Source organism: Herpailurus yagouaroundi, unplaced genomic scaffold (assembly GCF_014898765.1).
Source record: "Herpailurus yagouaroundi ecotype Mexico unplaced genomic scaffold, PumYag 483, whole genome shotgun sequence".
Classification (NCBI taxonomy): domain Eukaryota; kingdom Metazoa; phylum Chordata; class Mammalia; order Carnivora; family Felidae; genus Herpailurus; species Herpailurus yagouaroundi.
Genome location: NW_024412700.1, coordinates 6425353 through 6434854, shown reverse-complemented (window position 1 = coordinate 6434854; position 9502 = coordinate 6425353). Strand labels below are relative to the sequence as shown.

General features: G+C 39.3%; 1 long non-coding RNA gene across 1 annotated transcript; it reads left to right on the top strand.

Annotated features, from left to right (window-relative positions):
• The first annotated feature begins 7808 nt into the window (after positions 1–7808).
• On the top strand, positions 7809–9300 carry LOC121022964 (uncharacterized). Its single transcript, XR_005787195.1, has 2 exons — positions 7809–7915; positions 8909–9300. It is a non-coding gene; the product is annotated as an uncharacterized LOC121022964 (long non-coding RNA).
• Positions 9301–9502: the final 202 nt, after the last annotated feature.

Here is a 9502-nt window from a genome sequence, read left to right as displayed (position 1 = left end):
TGCAAGCCTTTGGTTAATTTTTAGTCCTTTGGTGATTCCACAGTTTGTGCCAGTGTTTGTTTCCTTTATGGAAAAGAGGGTTTTTGGAGCTACCATTTTTGATGATGTCACTCTAGGATGTTTATTATAACAACACACTAAATCACACATACAACTAGCCAGCTTCAAACATTTTGCTTGTTTATATCAGAAGAAAAATACCTAAAATTATGCACTCTCTTGCATAGTTTTAAATTGACAGCAAAATTTATTATAACTGCACATACAGGATATAATTTCCAACATTTTGTAAATGCTGACATTTCAAATGCTGAAGCTACAACACTACTCTTTTAAGTGTTACCAATGAAATCTAAATACACTAGCAGCGTGAAGTCCATCATCCATTTAAACACATGAAAAAGTTCCACTTTAACAGATGCAAAGTTTACATGAAGCCTCATTCCTTTTGAAATCTTATTTACATTTCCACAGAGTTTTATCCTAAGGTAATACAGTTTTTATCGATCAATTACTGTATACCAATTGAAATTAATATTTAGTCATCCAAGTCACTTTCCTGGACCACTACTCATGTTCTAAATTGGTCCTTGGTGTGAAGCATCTGCACTTAAACCAAAGTTGCATCCAAAATCATATATCTTTTATGAGAAAGAACGTACAGAAGTTGAGAAGCTAGAAAGTAGGTCTCTTAAAACTACCCATGTCCAAAGAAAGTCCTTACATACCTCAACAATATGAATTCACACTGAGGACCACCAAATTCTCCATTTCACAGCATCAGGGAACCAACACTATTTGATGAATGTTCATGATGTACTAGGTATAATACTTGTCCTCTCTTAAGACATTCAGATATCACTGATACCTGCTAACTGGGATTCAGGCTGATTACTCAATTAAGTGTCCCCTCTGACATACCATACTTTCCCTCAAGGATGTAATCACATTTATTAAATCTAGATGTAAGTCAACACAAAACCAGAGAAAATCATGATTTCCATTAAAAAATAAGCAAACTCGGGGTGCCTGGGTAGCTTAGTCGGTTGAACACAGGTCATGATCTCACGATTTGTGAGTTCAAGTCCCACATCGGGCTCTGTGCTTGACAAGCTCAAGCCTGGAACTTGCTTTGGATTCTGTGTCTCCCTCACTCTCGCCCTCCCCACCCCCTGCCCCCGCTAGTGCTCTGTCTCTCAAAAATGAATAAAAACATTTTTAAAAATTTAAAAAACTAAGCAACTTAAGTGACTAATTTGAAGAGTTCCTTAACACAGAATTATCCATAAGTCCTATTAAATTAAATAGGAATGTTCATAATCATCAAGGGCAATTTTAGTTTGAGCATTATTCAGTTATTTTAATGCAGGACATTTGTTTCTTAGCTCGTTTCTTAGTGTGCTTTTGAAAAGCAGTGCATAAATAGACATTTTATGAATTGAGTTATATTGTCCATAATTAGGCAATTTATTATTTAAAGATAATTTTTGAAAATAACAGCATATCCTTTGCTGAGTGAAAATGCATTCTCTAATGTGCCTTGTTAAATTTTCATGGTCCCATAAAAGGTTTGCTCAGGGGACCACAGTCTCTCATTTTATTGCTGCTTTGCTTTACAAGGGTTTGCCATTTTTGTTTTTTTCACTTTACAAAGCCGTACACTCTTTTCTTAGCTCTGGGAGAGGGCACAGCAGTTAGTTTTATGAAAAAAGTATTACAAATTTTTAAATCACAAAATGCATGTAACACTGGTCATGATAAATGTTTTAAAAGATATACTTTATGATATCTCTGAATGTTGAGTCTTCTTTCATTGGCACATAAATGAGTAGAAGTAATGATAAAAGAGATTATTTTGGTTGATAAGATTACAGTTATGTTCTTTACAGCTATGTGGATCCATGTAAATTAAGGAAATTTGTTGATATTTTATAAAATTATTATTAGATTAAGAGGAAGGATTTAGGTATCTTCTTAAACTTTGCTAGAAAGAAACCAAGAGCAAATTGTGTATTTTGAGAAAGCTTTGTATTACTTAAAAACTGCCAATTGTCTTCACTACCCCCTGCAGGAATATATTTGGAGTTAAAGTTATTTAAATAAGTTCTGGTCAATGTTTTACTTTAGCCCTGGGCTATACTCTCCTTAAAGGATTGCCCCGACCCAGGAGAGCAAACATGCTAACTCCTTTAAAAAATAACAAATATGAACAGTTATCTCTCATCCTTGAACACACAAGCTCAGCAAGGAACAATCCTGTTTAGATTGTGGTTTTGAGCCTGTGATGAAGAAACAGATTACAAAATCCAACAATCACCAGAATATCAAATTCTATATTACTCTGTATTACTCCACTTAGAGAAAAGAAGAGGAAAATGGAGAAGATTGGGAATAGAGGGTCTATCTGGGCACAAAGGTATGTTTAATGATTTTTTTAAGAGAGTATCTGCAGTTGAAAAAGACAGTATTTTGGTTTAATACAAAGTTTATGTAAGCTAGCTTTAGATGGCTTTGGCTCAAGCAAACCTAGTCAGGACAGAGTTCCTGGCTCAACCAGATGTTGTGCCATGATCATCTTCCTCATGTTGGATACAAATAAGGCTATACAAGGAGAATGTTTCCTTTCTTTCAACAAACACTATTTTGGTAAATTGTTCTGGGCACCCTGAATCCAAGTAGTGATGCTTTTCTCCCCAAAATGGATAAATCATTCCCTTAGTATTAGTTATCTACTGCTGTGTAACAACTTTGCGTAAACTCACCAGTTTAAAACAACTTAAATTTATTGTCTCACAGGAGTTTCTGTGTGACTTGCCTGGGTCCTAAGCTTCTGGGTTTCTCATGAGGCTATGATCTTATCTGAAAGCTTGACTAGAGAAGGATCTGCTTTCTCGTTCATTGGATTATTGGTCAGATTCTGTTCCTTGGGACCTGTTGGACTCAGGACCTCAGTTTCTTATGGCTGTTAGCCTTAATTCCCTGCCACATAGGGCTCTTCTGCATGGCCACTTACTTCCTCATAGCCAGAGCAGTGCAGCCATCACCTTTGCTGTATTCTGTGCATTGGAAGCAAGTCCCAGGTCCTGCTCCCATTCAGGAGAAGGGGATTACACAGGGGAAACTACACAGTGGGCACAAAAGGGCCACTTAGAGTCTCTCTGCTCCATCTTCCTTGCAGAGTGCTGTGCCCTTGCACAATATGTGGCCCTCCTCAGAGGCCACTGCCATTTATTTTGGCCTCAACAGATTGAAAGGTGTTGACTATATGGAAATCCTTTTGGTTTTCCTTAAAATTTTTAAGGGAAAAGGTAAAGGTACTAAAAGGAAATATGCGTATTTGTCTTTGCCTTGTATCTTTTCAATCCATCTTGGAACCCTGTCTTGTTAACATGAAATGGGGCATCAGCTCACCCCAGTATGTCATGTGCTCTTCCCATTTTATTGATACTAATTGCCCCCACCCTCCTTTTCTCTTCTTTAGCTTTTGGATTTACAAGTAGAGACCTGTGTAACTATAGATCTGGAATATTGAGATAACTTAGTCCAGCATCTTCCACCCCTGAATTCTTTAAAATGTTAGTGGGTTATATGAGGAAAAAGTTTTCCAGGGTAGAAATATTGGGAAATGGGCTAATAAACACTAATAGATTTCTTCACTGTGGGTCTTTGCACCTAAAGCCTTTGTTTGGCTTCTGGAATCCACCTGACAATCCTAGGAGCATGTCAGAAGTCTTGGAAGCAGCCCTATACCCATGGTGACATGAGATGGTGTATAAATGCTCCAGCGGCAACACCTTGGCTGAGGTACTTGGGAGCAGGCTCCACACCCTCTCCCAAAGTACCCCCCCACCGAAAGCTTGAGTCCCAGTTGAATACAGAGTGGTTTATTTTATTTCCTTCTTTTTCCCCTTTTTCCCTATTAGTTTCCTTTTTTCTTTTTATCTTCTATTTTCCTTCCACTTTTCACTTTGCCATTCCCCTATGGCGGCTTCCTAGGAACTATCCCAAATATCTTGCTTACAAGCAACTTTCTGTCTCAGGTTGTGCTTCTGGGAGAGCTTGGCCTAGGACAATCCCCACAGACTTTACCATGGAGCTCATTTGTTAATTATTGCTTCCTGGCTTTCTTCTATATGTATTCATCAATAAGATCATAAACTATTTGAGGGAAGGAGCTACACTTACTGAATCATCAGTTACCCCTACAGTTTCTGGAATAGTATACAGTTTTATGGAGTGACATAGTGTCATCAAGTTCCCAAAGTTTCTGATCATGTCAAAAGCTTTTATTTATACCACCTAGAGTTTAGGAAATGGGATGCTCATATGTTTACTACAATGCATTTTAAAATATATACATGCTATTCAAATGTAGGATCTTATTGTTGGTGGCTGAACTCCTGGTTTTGGTTATATATAATTTTTCTGTACATAGCCATCAAAAGGAAAGTCAGTTGGGAGAAAATAGCCCATGCCATCAGGAATCAATGATTTGAACATAACATGAAGACTTTTTTTTTTCCTTTTGAAGTAAGAGATGGGAAGATATCTGTTATTTAGAGTAATTCACAATATTACAGAGTCAGAGGGACCTTGGGACCATCTAGCATCTGACCTTTGTCTATCCAGTTGGTAATTTGCAAGGAGGTCAAGACAGTCCTTATATTTCAATCATAAGACTTCTGGTAAGTCAGAAGACAACAGTAGAGTTAAAAAGTATCTCTCATTATAGAGTATTTCAATTTTCTCTGATCTTCTATGTATAAGATCATTAAGCTTCAGAGAAGGACAGACCTGGATTCTAGCTCTGTCACCAGAAACTAATTTTAGATAAATCACTCCTATTTAAATCTTAGCTTCCTTATCTATAAAATGGTGAAATAATAATGAAATCAACTTCATAATGTGGTTGTGGGGATTAAAGCAAATAAGATAATTAATGTGCATAAGGTGCCTAGTACAGTGTTGAGCATTTAATAAATTCCCAGTAAGTGGTTCCTGTGACCACCACCATTGTCTCAATGTCATCAGGACCTTGTGTCTCTCATAGCAGTTGAGATGGGGAGCACAGGGGAGGTGTTCAGCAGCACCAGCTGAGTGAATAAATGCTCCTGCCCCCTCAGACTCTCCTGCTGCCCCAGTTCATTGGGAAAATGTGCCCATCCTGGGAATGACAGTTCTTCTACACCCTTCAAGAGTTTGACAAAGTGTGGGTATTAGATCTCTAACCTCTTCTCTCTGGGTCATTTTATACACTCTTGTCTCTGGGTCCACCTTGAGCAAAACTCTAAAGTTGATAGTGTTTTCCTTTGGACTTTACTATGTCCCCTTTAGTCTCTGTTTCCCCAGGATCTAAGTTCTCCCAGCCTCCCCCCATGTTTCCTGTCTTGGTGAATATTCTAGCTAAGCTCTTCCCCTCCATTAAACCTTGCTGCAGTGACTGTGTCGATGGAAAGAGTCTCACCTACAATTACACTAAAAAGTTAGTTAACTTGGCATCTTATCAGCACTCAATGGCTTATTACTATATATATATATATATATATATATATATATATATATATATATATCCTACTGTATAATCTCATGCTTTTAGGAAAATGGGTGAGTAGAGGAGCAGATATTTATGGTAGGTTTGACTTCACCTGATTTCTTTAAATCAACAGCAGGATATGTGAGACCTGATATAATGTCAGCCATTATTTCTTATATTTATTAGTGTACTATATTGAATAATGTCCTCCCAAAATTCATATCCACATTGAATCTGTGAATGTGACCTTATTTGAAAATAGGCTCTTTGCAGATACAATTAGGATGTAAGTTGAGATGAGGCCATATTGGGTTAGGGGAGGCCCTTGATTCAATCAAGAAGAGGCCAGTATGCAGATACACATGGGGAGAAGAGGCCACTTGAAGATGCAGTCAGAGAGAAGTTATGTTGCTTGCATGGACAACACCTCTCTCTTGGGTAATTTCAATCAAGCCTCTCAGATCCAGGAAGGTCAGATCAGTGCAACATTGAATATTCATGAGTCATAAAGGAAAGTCCAAAATGTCGTCAGTATTCTCTGATTTAAAAGGCTTGCATGTATATAATGAGTAAAAATATGCTTTAGCATCTGGGAAAATTCACTTACATAAAGACACAGTCTGTCAATGTTGCCCAATAACTATAATTCTGTCATTTTCCCTCAAACAACTCATAAAAATACTTTAAAGCCCATAAAAATTAAGAATGCATAGTCAAGATTTATTTCAACTAGGCCCAGAAATGATGCTGGGCCTTGTAAACAAAGTCTCAGGAGCATCACCCCTTGGTACAATATTTTAGGCATGAGCACTTTGTGTTCTAACATAGGGTAGATTCTGAAAAATCCAGTATATACATGAATTCTAATTTGTTGATGTCTTTTGTTGAATTTATAATCCAAAACATGTTGGAAAATGTAAATATTTTTACTAAACAAAATTAAAGAACTAATGCCAGGATAATAACTTACTTTTAAGTTATTATCAGCCTACATCAGCTGCAAAATCAGCTGTCTGTATGTCAAAGAGAAAGAAAATTACTCTAAGCTTTGTAACTTTCAGGATAAGCAGGTTGTAAATACATATATATTTTACTTTGACCTTGTCTCTTGACTGAAAAAATAGCTACCAATGAACAGAGAAGTCTAGCACGTGGATATCCTCCAATGTACATGGACTTCTCTTTGGAAACATCCATTTGTGGTTTCTCTTCTAGGTTTCCCCACATCAAAAGTGGAGGATAGTGCTGAAGACCAAGGCTTTGGTGTCAGATTAATAAATTTACGCAAACATTTATTGAGTACCTACTATGTGCACACTGAAGATACAATGGTGAACAAAATAGACTTGGTCCCTACTTATGGAGGTCTTATTCTAGTGAAGAAGACAAACAGTAGAGGAGTAAATAACAGAATTTCGAGTGGGAGTAAGTGCTGTGAAGTAGTGCAGTAGGGTCAGGAGAAAGAGCTTGGGAGGTCAGGAAAGGTTACACTGAGACTTCTGAGGGGACTGAATAATGAGTGACCTATGTGAAGATCTTGTGGGAAAGCTTTGAGGTAGAAAACATAGTACATGTCATGGCACTGGTGTAGAAGCAAGCACTACATCTCAGGGACAAGGTGAGCAAAGCAGAAAGAGGAAGAATGGTGGAGGGTGGGCTTTGGTGAAGAGTTTGGCTTTTATTCTAAATGTAATGGGAACCCCCTAGAGGCCTAGACAGGGAAGAGACAGGATCTGACCCCTGTCTGAGAAAAGTGGCCTTGGGAGCTGGGTAGGGGCGGAGACTGCAGGGAAGGTGGGGCATGAAGGGCGGTCAAGAAGCTTCTTCATGATCTAGACAGAGGCACAGCAAGTATGACTGCAGAGGGAGGTGGAGCTGCTGAGAAGTCGTCAGGGGTAGATAGGTTTTGAGGCCTCAGGCCCCAGGATCTGATGGAGACCACAGGACAAGAAATAAGGTTTCCTTATTTGGGGAAGTATTTTTGGCTTGAGCTCCTGGGTAGCGCCATTAACTGGAAAAAAGAAAAAAAAAAGTCAGTGATTAAAAGACTTGGGAAGGAATGTGGCCCAGTCCTTGAGTAAGTGGGTAGGACTCTTGGCCTCAGATGGGGCACTAAGTTTATCCACTGAGACAAGAGAAAGCCAAACACATGGGCAAAGATATAGGCAGGTTTGACAGCTTCTGGGTTGGAGGATAAGGTTCTGGTCTGATTGCTTGTGTTTCATTTGTGAAATCATAAAAGGTGTTGCCTGCATATGATAATGGGAGTGGTCATGGCAGCATCCTGAGAAGAGTAGCAAAGATGTGACTTTGAGGTCTTGGAGGAGGCAAGCATGCTGACCAGGGTACGGAAGGATCCGTGCAGCCCAGAGAACATCTAAGGTTTGTGGTCAGAAGCAAAGCAAGATCACTCACCATGTTGGCGGCTTAGAAGTCTATCAGATTCAGGTTACATAGAACCAAAGGGATAAATCCTTGGTGACCTGCAGATGGAGAGGTAACAGGCCAGTGAGGTCTGGGGGGTAGTGCTCCCATCTCTCCCAGGAAGGAAGTGGTAAATTCATTCTACTGGGAGCTGTTTGCAGGATATGTCAGAAGCACTTGGGAGAAAGGCTGTCTGCGTCTTTGTGGGAAAAGACAGTTTTGTAAGGAACCCATGAGGCTCTGTGACATGTCCTTTACACCCTTCCTGGGCAGGGTCATGACAAGGAAGGGCTTGTTCCAGTTCTGGAGTGAATCTAGCTCTGCCATTTAGTAACTTGCTGACCTCAGGCAAGGTACTTCTCATCTGGAAAAGAGAGGTTATAATACTACTTGCTTCAAATTTTGTTATGAACATTGAAAAATTGCTAGGTATAGCACTTGATACATTTTTAGGTATGGAAGATCCATTCAATAACACCTGGGTATTATTATTTGTAAAAATCTAGTTTTCACAATGAAGATGAATCATCTCCACACTCTGTTGTTTCATCATTCCCAAAAAGGAGAGTGGATATTTTGAGAAAATTGTCAAGCATCAGAAAGACCCTCTTGAGAAAGGCATCTTCTAGTGTTGAGGGTACTAACTGAATCTCTGTCCAGCTTTATGACAACAGCTTAGTGTTGGAAACACTTTCTCAAGTCAAGAGTTTGGGTACGCACACACACACACACACACACCCCACATAAAACACTTATGCCATGCAAGCACATGCGGATTTAGTGCCTCTGGAGAGAGCTTACACCATGTGCTTTAATGAGTGGGAGAGCTGTTGGACAGATATCCTGGTGACCTGACAGTCTATCATTAAGTAGCTGGTATCTGCCTCTTTAGAGCAGTGCCTGACCATCTCACTTCTCTGTTTTAAAATTAGACTCCATTTTTTTTAACAGAAGAGAAAGCAGTCGTGCTGAAGACTTCTGACTGATTAATATGGCTAAAGCCTGTGGACACAGCTGCTTATATCTCCAGTTCACACTTCCTTACCAACTCCCCAGCATAGTCTTCTTGATAGTGCAATGCTCTGGTTCTGCTCTCTGCTGCGCTAGTGGAATCTGGCACCAACTACATGCACAGGAACTGCAGATTATATAACACAAGGGATTACAGCGTGTTTCGTGGACACAAAGTGTCCTGTAGTTGGAATGGAGATGATCTAGGCCATGCTCTGTAACCTGCTGAGGAAGCCATGGAGAACCGTAGGGATGGACAAAGTTGCCTAAGGCTTAGTACCATATTACTGCAGAGCTAAGACCATAACCTAAGGCTCATGGGTCTCATTCTAGTGCTATGGATGTGTATTTATTTTACTATTTGTGAAAGAAAAATTAGAAAATCCAGATGAGTGGAAAAAAAAAAAAAACATGGTATACATGAGACTTCTCCCACCAAGAGAAAGTCACCATTGACTTTCAGTATACACTTCTCCGTCACTCCCTTCCAGATCCAGTTTGGCACAGCTGAACCTTCTCGGCAGAATTTAGGTC